This window comes from Haliotis cracherodii, unplaced genomic scaffold (assembly GCF_022045235.1).
Source record: "Haliotis cracherodii isolate W230 unplaced genomic scaffold, xgHalCrac1.p SCAF_17, whole genome shotgun sequence".
NCBI lineage: Eukaryota > Metazoa > Mollusca > Gastropoda > Lepetellida > Haliotidae > Haliotis > Haliotis cracherodii.
Genome location: NW_027266272.1, coordinates 24,179,755 through 24,194,071, shown reverse-complemented (window position 1 = coordinate 24,194,071; position 14,317 = coordinate 24,179,755).

The window sequence follows — 14,317 nt, the reverse complement described above, 5'->3', positions numbered from 1 at the left end:
TCTGGGTTAACAGACAATAAGGATTGAACTTCAACAGGAATAGTACATTCACAAATAAAATTGAATTACAACAGCAAGAATACACTTGCAAGTTACAATGAAATTTCTGCGGCATAGTGATTTACAAATTATATTGTTTGTCTGTAGCAATAGTACATTTACAATTAATATTAATTGTCTATAACATTGGTAAATTTACTGATAAATTTAATTTCTGCAGCAATAGTACATTTACAATTATACTTGAATTTCTGCAGAAATAGTCATTTACAATTAAGGCTGAATTTCTGCAGGAATAGTACATTTAGAGACAATATTGTTTGTCTGCAGCAATAGTACATTTACAATTAAGTTTGAATATCCTCATTGTATCCTACATTACATTTACAGTTGAGACTGGATTTCTGTAGCAACTGAACATTTGCAAGTAGTTTTCATATCTCGAGCTAACATTTATCGTTTCTTGTCATTCTTAACAGAAATGTCTCTTAATATCAATACGTCTTAAAACGAAGCAGTTTCTGTAGCATATCACTGCGAATATGATGAAGTAGAGAAGACATTGATGATTAATTCAAGTTCGCTTTTTTCCAATATTGTAATGACTCGGAATATATATAAACATATAATTCTATTATCTTAGAGAAATGTCTGTCATCCGTAGAACTAATCGTTGGTAGCACATTAAACATTTTGCACAGCTCGAATCACCGTCATACAAGTTTCTTTCATTTTAATAATTATTAATTCCCTCACATAAAAAAAAAATATTACATTCATCGGGTTTCATGTCATCAGTCCGTAAAATTTCGAGATGATATTTTCAAGCATCAGGTTTTATAGAACTGTCCTCGACACACGTTAGCATGGATGTTTGACGTTCATCTCAAAAGGTTTTATTTCTTCTACGATAATATATTAGTCAAACATGAAGTCAGCGTAACAGGACCTGATATCAAATGTATTGAGTGTTCTTGCGTTCGTATTGAAAGGTTATAATTGTTCTATAATATTAAAACACATCAGTGACGTCATTCTATTTGTTGAAACTGCCGTTTAGTTTTCTGGTATGGACAGGTGGTTGCCAGTTATTCATTATCAGTAAACAACATTTTAATTAATGTACACTTGGAATTTATGAAAATATATTAAGTTGTTTCTTGCATTCAAGTGAAGTTTGACGGAAAACATTTCTAGCCAGCTCAAACCTTATCAAAAGATTTTGAGGACGTGTTATATTCGACCACAGCCACCGCGACACATGAAAGATCGATGAGAAATTAACTGATAATAATAGTGAAATATTTTTGAATATTTGTATAATCTTTAACTTATTTAATACGTTTATTGTATTTTGTTATATTACGATGTTGATGAGGGCCCTGGGCTCAATTATTTTTAAGGAACGGAGAGTTACTGTGACACTGCCCTCTTCGTAGATCGGTCAAGTGTGAAGTATATATAAGCAAATCCAGCATTCGGCATTCAGGTTTGAATATTCCACCTTTCCTGCATAACTGTAGTAGGTTTATAGCTGGAGAAGTTGCAGAGACCCAGATAATTGCATCTCTGAGGATTCACGCAGAGAGACCTATCAGACGAGTTAAACAAAAGCATCTGTTTGACTCCACAATCTCTATTGCAGAACTGAGCAGAATTAACCAGTTGTTGACTGTTGCCAAATGTTGTAAATTTTCTAAAGTTCTGTATGCTGGACAACGTGACAAAACAGTGTGTGCATGTAAAGAAGTTCCAGATCAGCATCCTTCAAAGTCACATTAATCATCAACACACAACCACTGAGGTTGTATGTCTTCGTTACGTATGTCTCTGAAATGCTAGAGGACATTCAATAGCATATATATAAATAGAGGCAATTCAGCGGCAGCAATGTATTTCATATCAATGTCAGCTATTTTCTACATAATCCTAACAGTAAATCAAATCTAACCTATGCCATATCAGTGAAGGACTTCTGAACACATGGCTCAGACGAGGTATTAAGCTATTGTAAGTATGACTCCACACTAGTCTTGTTGTACTTCTTTTTAAGGATACAATTCCCCATGTATGTGCAGGCTATGCCCCCTTTCTGTCATTAATATTGTCACAACAACTCCATTACGTTAGACGTGTGTATAAGCCTGACTGCGGCACATCCACGCCTGTGATCTACTGGAGCCGTAAGTGTAGAGAGATGCAGACAAGAAGACTCTCTTCACGACAGACCCTTGACTGTAAGGGGGAGCTACTTAGTCACATCCTTAAGCCCCTATCTCACATACACGATTTAAGAAATTGCGAACACGATTTAAGAAAAGTTGAAAAATCGTGTTGGTTCGTGCTCGACCTTGTGGTTTATGCAAATTTCTTAACCAAACACGACCCTCATACGACCAAAAACTACCCTCATACGACCTTCATACGACTGAACACGACACTCGCACGACCGTCATAAGATATTCACACGATACAACACGATTTAACCTCATTTAACACGACCCCAATACGACTGTCATACGACCAAACACGACTGTCATACGACGCCCAAACGCCTGAACACGAATCAACACAACCGCCATACGATCAAACCCGAATCATTACGATGTCCATACGACTACAAATTAAACACGATCTCCATATGCCTGAGCAAGACCTTCATACGTTCTAAAGCGATTTAAGGAAAAACGTTAAATCGTGTTCATTCGTGTTCAGATTTGTGAAGGTGAGATAGGGGCTTTACTCTTGACGACATCCCATTTGGGATGCATGACACTTATTAGGGAATGCAACTTTTTTTTTTTTTAATTCTTTGTCACAGAGCTATGTCTTGCAATTGCTCCTTCATCAGGTGAATGTTGAATGTGTGTGTGTATGTGTGTGTGTGTGTGTGTGTGTGTGTATGTGTGTGTGTTTGTGTGGTGATGATGATGATGATGATGATGCTGATGATGATGCTGCTGCTGATGATGATGATAATATGTTTACACAACAGAAGGTTGGATGAATGTACAAAGATAACAATTTCATGATGTGGCCAATGGGATTAACAGGAGAAGATTCAATGAAGTACACTGGGGGCGTAGTCATGACAAGTTGCTGGCTAATGTGACACAAGCAATAAGGCAATCAAGAAATACATAATGGTTGATGATGTGATTATAGCGCAGTGGAATATACACTAGGTAGTTAGATACCTTGGTCTCTGTTAATGGCTGACTTTTTTGAAGTAGCTCTGAAACGTCGTAACAGAAAAAAGAAGAAGTGGCTATCCATAAAAAGTGTCGTGTATTCATGTTCTTCCAACTTCTAAATGGCTGTCAAAGACTTCATATCCCATTTTGTTCGAGTACAAGTTCATCTCTAACTTATCTTACAATGTACGTCACTGACGTAGATAATGACGTCATTGTCAAGACAAGACATGATATATATTTGGAAGGTTTAAAAGTCGGACACAGATGATAAGTGTTTGATCAAGGTTACAATATTCAGGGCCTCAGTAATACGTTTAAAACGTTTTATGGTAGATATGTGGAGGACATTTCTAAATCAGTGACAAATATTATATCCAATGCAATTCCTTATATTGTACTTGTACCATATATTCCCGTATGTGTTTTTCAGGTGAACAATTGACTTGCCTGTTCGTGTGTTTGTAACGGATGCCATCGGTGGGGCAGGATACGCTCACCTTTTCGCGAACACCTTGTATCTTCACTATTTGATAGTGATTCATAAACATATGCTCATGGCAGAGATTTCTTTTGAATATTAACACAAGTTACCCTGTAAAATATCATGGTAACACTTGCTAAAATGTTATGCATTTCAGTTATAAAAATATTGATACAGTACAAGTAGATATACCTTACCAAATGTTACGGCATTCCAAATATTTATGATAACAATCGAATTGCGATACCTAGTTCACTACCAAGCCGAAAAGTTTGGAACACTAAAGGCTATATATTGATATGTTCAGAAATGCGCATTGCTCAGAACATACTGTAAGATGCAAAGAAAGTTATGAAAAACCTATGATATAACCGTCAATGCAGTACCAAGCCAAATATTTCCTTGATTAACACCAGGATGGAAATAGCGGCCATTTTGTTAAATGTCTATAATGGCCCACAGATATTGGATCCTGACTGGATTTACATCATGGAAATATTATAAGACACTTATACACTAAGTATGCTCGGTTTTATGTGTGCATGAAACTTATCAAAGCAATCATTGACATAACAGGCACACGCCATACTGTTTTTATGGTCATTTTGCCAAATGTCGGCCATTTTGAAAACTGGCTGCCATAAATGCAATTGGCTTGAACAAAAATAATTCTTCAACACGAAATCTTCGTTGGTCACTGAAGTAACTCTGTTAATATTTCATAAGTATATTACTCTTGTAACAGTTATAAGAAATATTGCCTGTTGTAAGAACATGAACCTCGTTTTTACAATATGTAGCTGGTATTCATCTTCCCGAGGCAAGAGAGTTAACTGACTATAAAATTCCAGTTTCCACCCTTGCCGGATTGCAGGATTTGTAAAGCATGTGCACCGCCAACTCAACAGATATTTTCCAAATCTTTACATGTTTCTAATCAATGTGCTCACGTGATTTGATACACTTCGCGATGAAAGACTCGTGTTATCACAATATAGATACTGATTATCGATCAGATCGTCTTGACTGGGCGCCGCCATTTTGTTTAAAGCAAATGCAAGTGATACAAGAGGTGGCATCTAATTGGTCCATTGGAGAGGCTTAGAGGGGACATAACTCGTAATAGCCATATGTGGCGCTACGATCGAGCCCAGGAATTACAGCCTTGTTCAGCAAGGGCGGAAACTGGACTTTTAAAGTCAGTTAACTCTCTTGCCTCGGGAAGATGCTGGTATTAGACTGCCCCAAGTTGTTTACCTACCCTACAATTAGAGGTTACATAGTACCTAGAAGGCTCTCCTGGACCAAACTGTATAGTTAGAACTTTTTTGTTTCGTTTGTTGTTTGTTTGTTGTTTAACGCGGCAATCAGCAATATTCCAGCTTTATGACGGCGGCCATTTTATGTAGTAGGTGTTGAACAAAACTTTTTTGGCATTACTCCTGAACTAAAAGAGGTAAACGTCTAAAGTACTCATGGAAATGAAAAAAACCTGTTTTGCTGGTTAATAATCGACACAAAGCATTACGTAGATGTAAATACGCAATAACAAAGCAACTGGACAAGTACTAGTCTGGATTTGCTAGTTTTATCTCAGTGCTCAATACAAAATGTACTTTACAGGAGGTAATTTGTAGGCACTTTCAACATTCAAAAAAAAAAAAAAGTCCAAATTGACATGTCAGAAACAGGCTATAGGCATAAAGTTATCAAAACAATAAAAATAACAGCTATGTTTATGTACATAATAATAATGACATGTAAGTTGTTGTTTGAGAAGGGAATATGTTACTTTTACGTTCTGATATTTTGACGATGATTCACTATCCCACAATGCCACTCACAAATCACTAACCACTGACAAATCACATGCACGTGGGTTTCAAGCACCTGTTTTCACCTGTCGTCAAGGTGTCATAGGTCATGGACATTCACCTTGATCAACTAACACCTGGTTATGCTCAGTTTCACAATAGTCTATTTTGTTCATATTTTTACACACTTTCACGCTGTATTTGTGCCAAGGCCCAATTAGTACTCAATGAGTTGTTTGAATATTTATATATAATTTGTATATTAACTGCATTTATTTAAAATCTGAGATCGAAAAAACAGTTGTTTTTTTCATTTCCGTGAGTACTTTAAGACATGCATCACTTCGGGCTTTCCTCCCTCATTAAGCTGACATGCCTTGACATAACTGGAACACTGTTCAAAGCGGGTTTACATCCACGCCCATGAAAATGGAAAGACTTTTACGGTTTAATTGTCAGGACCAACAAGAGGCTGGAAGAGTAATGGCACGTTGTAGACACCTATGAAGGCCAAAGCAGACGAGTAAACGGCTCCACCTGCTTATCTCATTTAGGTATCTTCTAAAGGAAATGTCTCATAGGGTCAACAGCTGAATATTAGACGTCAACAAGAACCACAACCGATCCCCAGGACATATACACAAATAACACGCAATTTATGATTGTGTAACAAAGAGCACAGCAGTAAATCAAAGTACAAGAGTGGGTTAGTGAGTGAGTTTGGTTTTACACCAGAAATGGGATTCACACATTGTACCCATGTGGGAAATCGAACCGAGACCATCGGTGTGACGAGCGAACGTGAACGACTTGGCTGTCCCACCCGCCCTCAACATATCAGAAGATTCAAAGGACATATTGTTATTACATTCTTCATAACGTTTAACTTCTCCGTCAGAAAATATGCAACATCCATAACCATTTTCAGCATGGTGTGTGTATCTGAGTGTGCAATTGTCAGTATTATGTCACGTTTGGCAATTAACGTCAGTGGAAATGCTTGCTATGGTAACGTTGTCAGTTAGGGTCAGCTGAGATGTACAGTACGGTAACGCTGGCAGCCTACGTCGGTGGAGATGCATATTACGTTACCGTAATACACCAGGTTGGGTGGACAGTTAACGACTCTAGGGCGGCATGTCAATCTTTTTAATGTCGCTATCTTACATCTTATCATCATTAAAATTTCCATCATAGTTCATCTCTTGTGTATATACCGTATGTAACTTTAATGTGGGTGATCCTGGAACAGTCAGGCTGGTTAGGCTCATCATCAGTTCAGGGCCCTTGCCCACTCTACACGCAGTCCAGACAGCGAATGGGACCTCTCCCAGGAAACGCTGCCAAGGCGAAAATACCAAGCTTTTCGGAGACTGTGATGACTCCCCAACACCTCAGCCTTCTGCATTGCCCAGATTGTCAGAAGGGCTGTATTCCTGACAGCAAACCCGGGTACTCTTCCAATGTCAGTCAACAGAATGGGAGGTACCAAACCTAAAGCTACTGTCTTTTACGCGTCCTGGTGAAGCTCACGGCTGTCATCAAATTGACAGAGATGAACGTTTCGATGTGCTGAGCACTGAATAATGCATTAAGTGCTAGGGGTCTTTGAAATTAATATCGATCAGAATAGAACTTATCAAACTGAACATATCGTACACGTTTATCACAAAAACTGAAGGAAATATATGATGATTCTCTCTGGAACATACTATTGCTCAGGTTCTAAGTAAGATGATCCATTCATATGATTTTCACCGCTATTTTGCCTTTTCTGCTTTTTGTGATCGATGTTGATTTTTCTCTTGCGTTTACGTGTTATTTTTTCTCACTGACTTAATTGGAGTGTTTATCTTTCAATCTTTCTTGACTATATTTAAAAATGAACACAGTTCAGGAAAAACAAGGCGTGTCAACGTATTGTGGGCTGTCAACACTTCTGGAAAATCAACTAGATGTGATATGGCTTTTACAAACCAAACATTACTCATAATCGTCGGAAACCACAACCGGACATCAGAGCATCTCAAGTGAAGAAGCCAAAGATCACTATGCCTGTCCACTTTCTGTACCCAGTTTCCGGCGTAACGTTCTCCCCGACGTCTGTAGACCCCTGCTCTTCCATCCCCTCGACGGAGTAGAAATCTTGATTCGTCGCTGAACCAGACATCTTGAGGCCATACCCTGTGTTGACGACACCAATGCGGTCGTTGTTGACGACGTTGTCGACTCAATATGACGCGTCGAACAGGACGTCTTGTTCGTGGACCTGCTGCTCTTAAACGGTTTCGTACGGTCTCGTCGGAGAATGTGCGCAGTCCGGGTATTTGGGATGCCGTTGAGGTGGCTGTGGCCGTTTTTTCTACGTAGTTGGCGCAGTCGGATGTAGCGATCTTGGGCCGGGGTGGTTACTCTTGGTCGTTCAGACCTTGGCTGATGACGTATTGACCCATGTTGTAGAAACCGATCCCATAGCCTTGTGATAGTGCTGGGCGCTACATTGAAAACCCTGGCTACAGCTGATCGGGATTCCCCTGCCTGCAAGCGGCTTATGACGTTGTTTCTTTGCACTTCTGTTAATATTGGCATGTTGTTGAGCTGTCACTGTTCGATTGACGCAGATGCCAGGTAACGAAAACCCTGCTCTTTAATATCGTCCATAGTGCTGCTGCACGTGCAGCTCCATGGTCCTTTTGTTAATGCAGTGGATGCGTTTTTCCGATTCGTACGTGTTTCCCGACTAATGGTTTGCATGTCCTCGTTGGGGTCATTTTGATCCGGGAAATTTGTCACTGACACATTAAACCTCTTCATTTTGGACCCCTTGGTCTGCTAATTTTGCTTTTAAGGCCAAAAATGTCCGTGTTGCATTTCTTTTTGTGAAGAGTATATACAAAACATCGGTTGTTCTTGATCTTCTTTTGAGTAATATATGTGAATGTCAATTGTATATCGTCCATGTCATGGAAGTAAATGAGAGCGTCACGTAAACACGAACAACTTAGACACACGATTCATTTTGCTGGCACCAAGTTCTCACAAGGTACAAGGTTCTAACAATAATACACGGAATAAAACACAGCAAAACGATAACTTCGGTGTGCTTGTTTGCCCTTTACGCCCAGTGGAATCGGTTTCGGTGGATAATCGGTACTGGTTAATCTCTGGCGTTGACGTTTCATATGTATCAGGAAGTCAGAGAGACGAGACTTCAACCAGTCGGATATTGATCGCCTCGATAACTCCCAGCGCTGGAGGTATAGACAAGCTAAACCGAGGTGGCGTCTGTGAGGATATCTAGCATCCAACACACATCCATCATCTAGTACAACGGTCTCACTTACTGGACCGACATACTGGATGCTGGAGGAATTATTTTTTTAATGAATTATGAATTGTTAGACTCCTCGGAGAAAACAATGTGTGTTTTGAAGTTAAATTGTTCCAGAATGTGATTATGCCTCAGGTTTAATAAACAATATGTGTTTGACTCCCTTGAGAGAAAAAACATTGTTTTAAAGCCGAATAAAAATTACGTCTCTGACAAAACGATTCATTACTTAACAGTTAGTATCATACAGGGCATATTTGTGAGTGGGCTCCCCTTGCCACAGGGACTAGCACGACCTGTACCACATAAAATGTCAAAACAGAACAATTGATAGAATAACAAGTTTAACATTATTTCAACACGTTTTGACCTTCATGTATATAAGCCATCAAACCTTTGCAAACGTCAGAGCAAATTCAATAAGCTCTCATGTAAAGAATATGTAGGTGATTGTTAACCTAACCATAGACTGTGTTTGGTTTCGTCACCTGTTGACGCAGCGTCCTTGATCGTAGTCTAGGTCGCGTTACATACAGGGAATCCAAAGGCTAATCTCGTTCCATGAAGGTTTGGCCTGTTATCATCAGGTTTCAGACTGTCTGCATGAACTTTTCATAAGAAAGATAAAGGCACATTTCTCAAGCTTAAATAATTTCGACGTACATGGTCGTTAAGCCTCGACGTGCACATCCAACAAGATGTGCCGTGGAAGTTGGTGTTGAAACAGCTGATGACGTACAAAGCCTTCCTTCACGACGTTGCACGTTGACATTAAGAGGAAGAAATGAACTTTGCGTTTCAACTTCTCGAGGATATTGAGAGGACAACATGGTGATCTCTTGACGTTCACGTCACCGTGTACTGTAAGGGAATTACCAATGGTCCATGTCCAGAGTGATCAAATCTATTCCAGACTAAACCCATGTGTATGTTATGTGGCTCCAAGTCCTTAAGCTGCCGCCATCAGACCAAGAGGCGCATCGTCTCTGTACATAATTAAATATAATGTTCTGAAAACATAAACTGAAACATCGGTATGATTATTGCCCAGGGTATTCAAAAGTTAATAATCCGATGTATTAAAGCCTGTTAACATGTCGTATTACTTGGCGATGACATTTTACGTTATTTTTCCATATAAGACTTTCCTAACAAAAGCAAAAACAGATCTCTCAGCCCGACACAGTGATTTATTCTGTAATTTAGTATTGTTGTTTTCACATAAAGGCCGTTTATTCGTCGTTTTCCCTTTTTGTAATTCCATTACCGAGGAGAATCGTACACCGGAGTTCTTCTCCACACGTCGCCGCGTCATCAGTCATCGTGTATAGATTCGTGCGGTGCTTCATCTTGGCAACAAAATCACATAATCGCATAAGCAGTAATAATAGAGGAATTATTTTTTTTCTTTATGGAGATATGTTTCTGGGCCTAAACTTTGATTTAGTAGAATACAAAGATGATAACCTGACTACCAGCACCAGTCATATAAGGCTCTCGCTACAACATATACTCTTTAAAAAAAGAAACGCAAAGCCAGATTTGTGTGCAGTGGGAAAATACATTTATACGAGGAACCGTAAGAGGCATTGAGCCAAAATGTTGTGGAGAGAATGTAGTAGCACCAGTTGTCGGGGTGGTAAACACAACAAACGGCTAAAGGGTGTGAGCTGATGGCTGTTTATTCTCTTAGAAGAGAAATGTGAAAGGCGAGAAAATACGGCCTGAAACAATGTATGAATAATAAGACATACTGCACAAAAGACATAGAACATTGACATTGTTATAATATACATAATGGCCTTAAATGTAATGGACATTCAATTCTATGAACTTATAAAAGCGAGAAATAGCGAGAAATAGCGAGAAACCTTTGTTACTCATGTAGGAAGTACCCTGCACAATGATATATATATTATATATATGCTTATGACCCTATAATCAATTTATACTAAACATAAACCCTGTCTACTGTCATAATACTAGACAAGTACAATACTACGTGATAATTACAAAGATACACGACGTCAGGATATATATACATACATGCATTTATACTTTCATGAATAACACATAAACAATATTGGTGAAACCTGTGCCGTGTCACCAAGGCTTCCAAGATTGTGCCAGTGGAATCTGCACTGACAAAGTATAAACTAATGCAGATACTATTTACACTATAACTATACACAACGCAAAAGTAAAATAGGTATTTAATGCAGATACTATTTACACTATAACTATACACAACACAAAAGTAAAATAGGAATTTAATGCAGATACTATTTACACTATAACTATACACAACACAATTTAAATAGGTATTTAATGCAGATACTATTTACACTATAACTATACACAACACAAAAGTAAAATAGGTATTTAATGCAGATACTATTTACACTATAACTATACACAACACAAAAGTAAAATAGGTATTTAATGCAGATACTATTTACACTATAACTATACACAACACAAAAGTAAAATAGGTATTTAAAACAAGGATTTATCAAATTTCTTTACAAAATGCATTCATTCTTATACACAATTACCTTAATATGATATGAGGTATAGAATTACTATGAGTTTATTTAGGGTTTAGTTTTACTCAGTTAATGTTAATGTTAAGATGATAATAGCCTAGGATAAATTAGCTATTTATCAAATAAAGAAACTGCTTTATAATACTTTATCATTTAAAATAATCATAACCAGAATACACTGAACTGTGAATTCAATACACAACCTGACTAACTTTAAAAAATTAGAAATACACAAATATATATAAAGCATCACACAAGAAGTATACTACAACTAACCTTCAAATCCATGAAAATTAATACATCCATTGGATCCATGAATAAAAACATTCTGAACACAATATCCATTCAAAATATACACAAAAAGACTATGATGAACATACGTCAAGTGTAATCTGGCAACTACCCCAGATCACAAGCAAACAAAGGTATACCTGTGGTCAGCTGTTAGTGACCACAGAGAACAATAGTGTAGACTAAGCGCTGTGGGTGAAAAACATGCAGCGGTATGGTTAGTCAAGGCTAGATAAATAAGAAAATACTGAATGAAACAGATAAGCTATGGAATTAATTTTTAAACTGAAGTACAATTATATGGCAAAAGTAAGACAGTAAATAAAGTAAGACATAGTAAATAAACTATGTAATTAATTCAAATCTGAAATAGAATATGGGGAAAACTATGGCTAAAATAGAACTAAAACCTAACTTGTATGGACAAAATATCACTCTGCCACAAGAACACTTGGTGATTGCAGTCATCTCAATTATCGGTACACAGGAAAAGTCAAAAGTGAAGGTCAGCTACCATTTAAAACGCGTCCTTCTTGTGATCATTTTAATCCTAGAAATTTGTCACTGACACTATAACACATTAAACCTTCATTTTGCACCTAATTAAATATCCGTATTGCGTTTCTTTTTTTGAAGAGTATATGCCTCAACCATTAGATATTGGGAGGATCGCCGTATATTTTCCCTCAGAAACCATGACACTATTACACACACGACTTTCTGTCATACATTTTTATCGAAGGACATTCTACTGGTATAAAGGGACTTCGTGTAGTTACTGGGGCGGTCAGGTAGCCTAGTGGTTAAAGCGTTCGCTCGTCACGCCGAACACCCGGGTTCGATTCCCGACATGGGTCAATGTGTGAACCCATTTCTGGTGTCCCCCGCCGTGATATTGCTGGAATATTTCTAAAAGCGGCGTAAAACCATACTCACTCATTCATTTAATCATATCTAAAGATGCTCCAAGCGGTAAAGGGGGCGCGGGTGGCCCAGTCGTCTAAGGCGCCACAATTCGCCGTGCAGAGTTGGGTCCCTTGGGCACGCCAGAAACCTATGATTGTGGGTTCGAATCCCGCTTCGTCCCGATTATGTTTTTAGGCTTGTCAGCACCATACCCGTGCTCATGGGTTTCACCGAAGTGGTAAACGTCTGAGACCTACATCACTTCGGGCTTTCCTCCCACATTAAGCTGACACGCCGCGATATAACTGGAATATTGTTAAAAGCTGCGTTAAACCCAACTCACTCAGTCACCCAAGCGGTAAAGCGGACTGGTGGGTTGCCAAACGTACCCAGTTACAAAATACAGGACATAGTCTGATATCCAGAAAACTGCAGTATGCTGATAAACCATCAGAAATAAAATTGTGCAGACGCGTAACTCATTGATAATCGCATCTTGGTTCAGCTACGGCATGTTTGAAGTAATCCGGGTTCGATTCCCGACATGGGTACAATGTGTGAAGCCCATTTCTGGTGTCCCCGCCGTTATATTGCTGGAATATTGCTAAAAACGACGTAAAACTAAACTCACTCACTCACTCACTAAAGTATAGGGGTGCCCGCTAAATGATTTCAACAACAACAACAACAACAACAACGTTACAGTGAATCGTCACAGCGGAGATTCATGTAAGACCGGTTCGTCGTCAGTCCTGTTGGTGTTTGCCATACATTTAAATCAGAACGTATATTTCAACACATATAACTTGCAGACACAAACACTAGAAAAAGTAACGTGACCAGACTAGAGGTCAGTGGTGTACCTCTCCACATGGGAATAGCCGCCAAGTAGCCTCAACTCAGGGGCTACTGTTAAATTAAGTTAAGAGCAAAATTAAGGAACACTGTGAGTGCCACTGTCGCACTTTTGTCACTTATCTGGTTTCGGAAGGTTGAGATGGCCAGAATCGCCCTATACTCTACCATACAATATACCTACTAAATTTCAAGCATGCATATAGTCAGAATGCATGTTCCGATTATTGATTAACATGCTTTCAGACGTTGGACTTGACGTGGTAAGTTTGGAAACATGTCGGGTTGTGTTTTTACCACATTAATTTCAAACTTTATTTTCGTCCAGAAACGGTTGAACAAACTGGCTAACATGTTTTACAATGTTTCCTGAATTCACACCAATAATTGATAGGTTTGGGCAGTACGATCAAAGAACATTGTTTATAAATATGTATTTAGTCATTATGTTTGTGTCCTCGTGGCTATTTGGGCGCTCAAGGGTGAATATATTGACTGTGTTACGCACGGAATGGCAGTAAAGAGAATCTGATAATTGAATATTTACAATTCAAATAGAAATATTTCTTTCTGACTTGAGAACCCTGGGAACACAGATGGACTGGACAGGGTGGCAACAGTAGTGAAACGAATAAAACGCTGGACATAAGATCAAACGTCCAGTTATTCTATTAATATGCTATTTCAACGCAAAATAAATCACTGTTAAATAAATCCCCGTGTTATTGATTTTCGGGCGCTTAAGAAACATGAGCAACTGTAAAACGTATCATTCAATTTTAAAAGACAGCTTTCTCCTAGATACAAGTCATCTTCTGAGTATTTACAATGTCTGTGTGTTGCATCCATAATTCAACAGGTCCCCCATGTGTGGAATTCAACAGGTCCCCATGTGT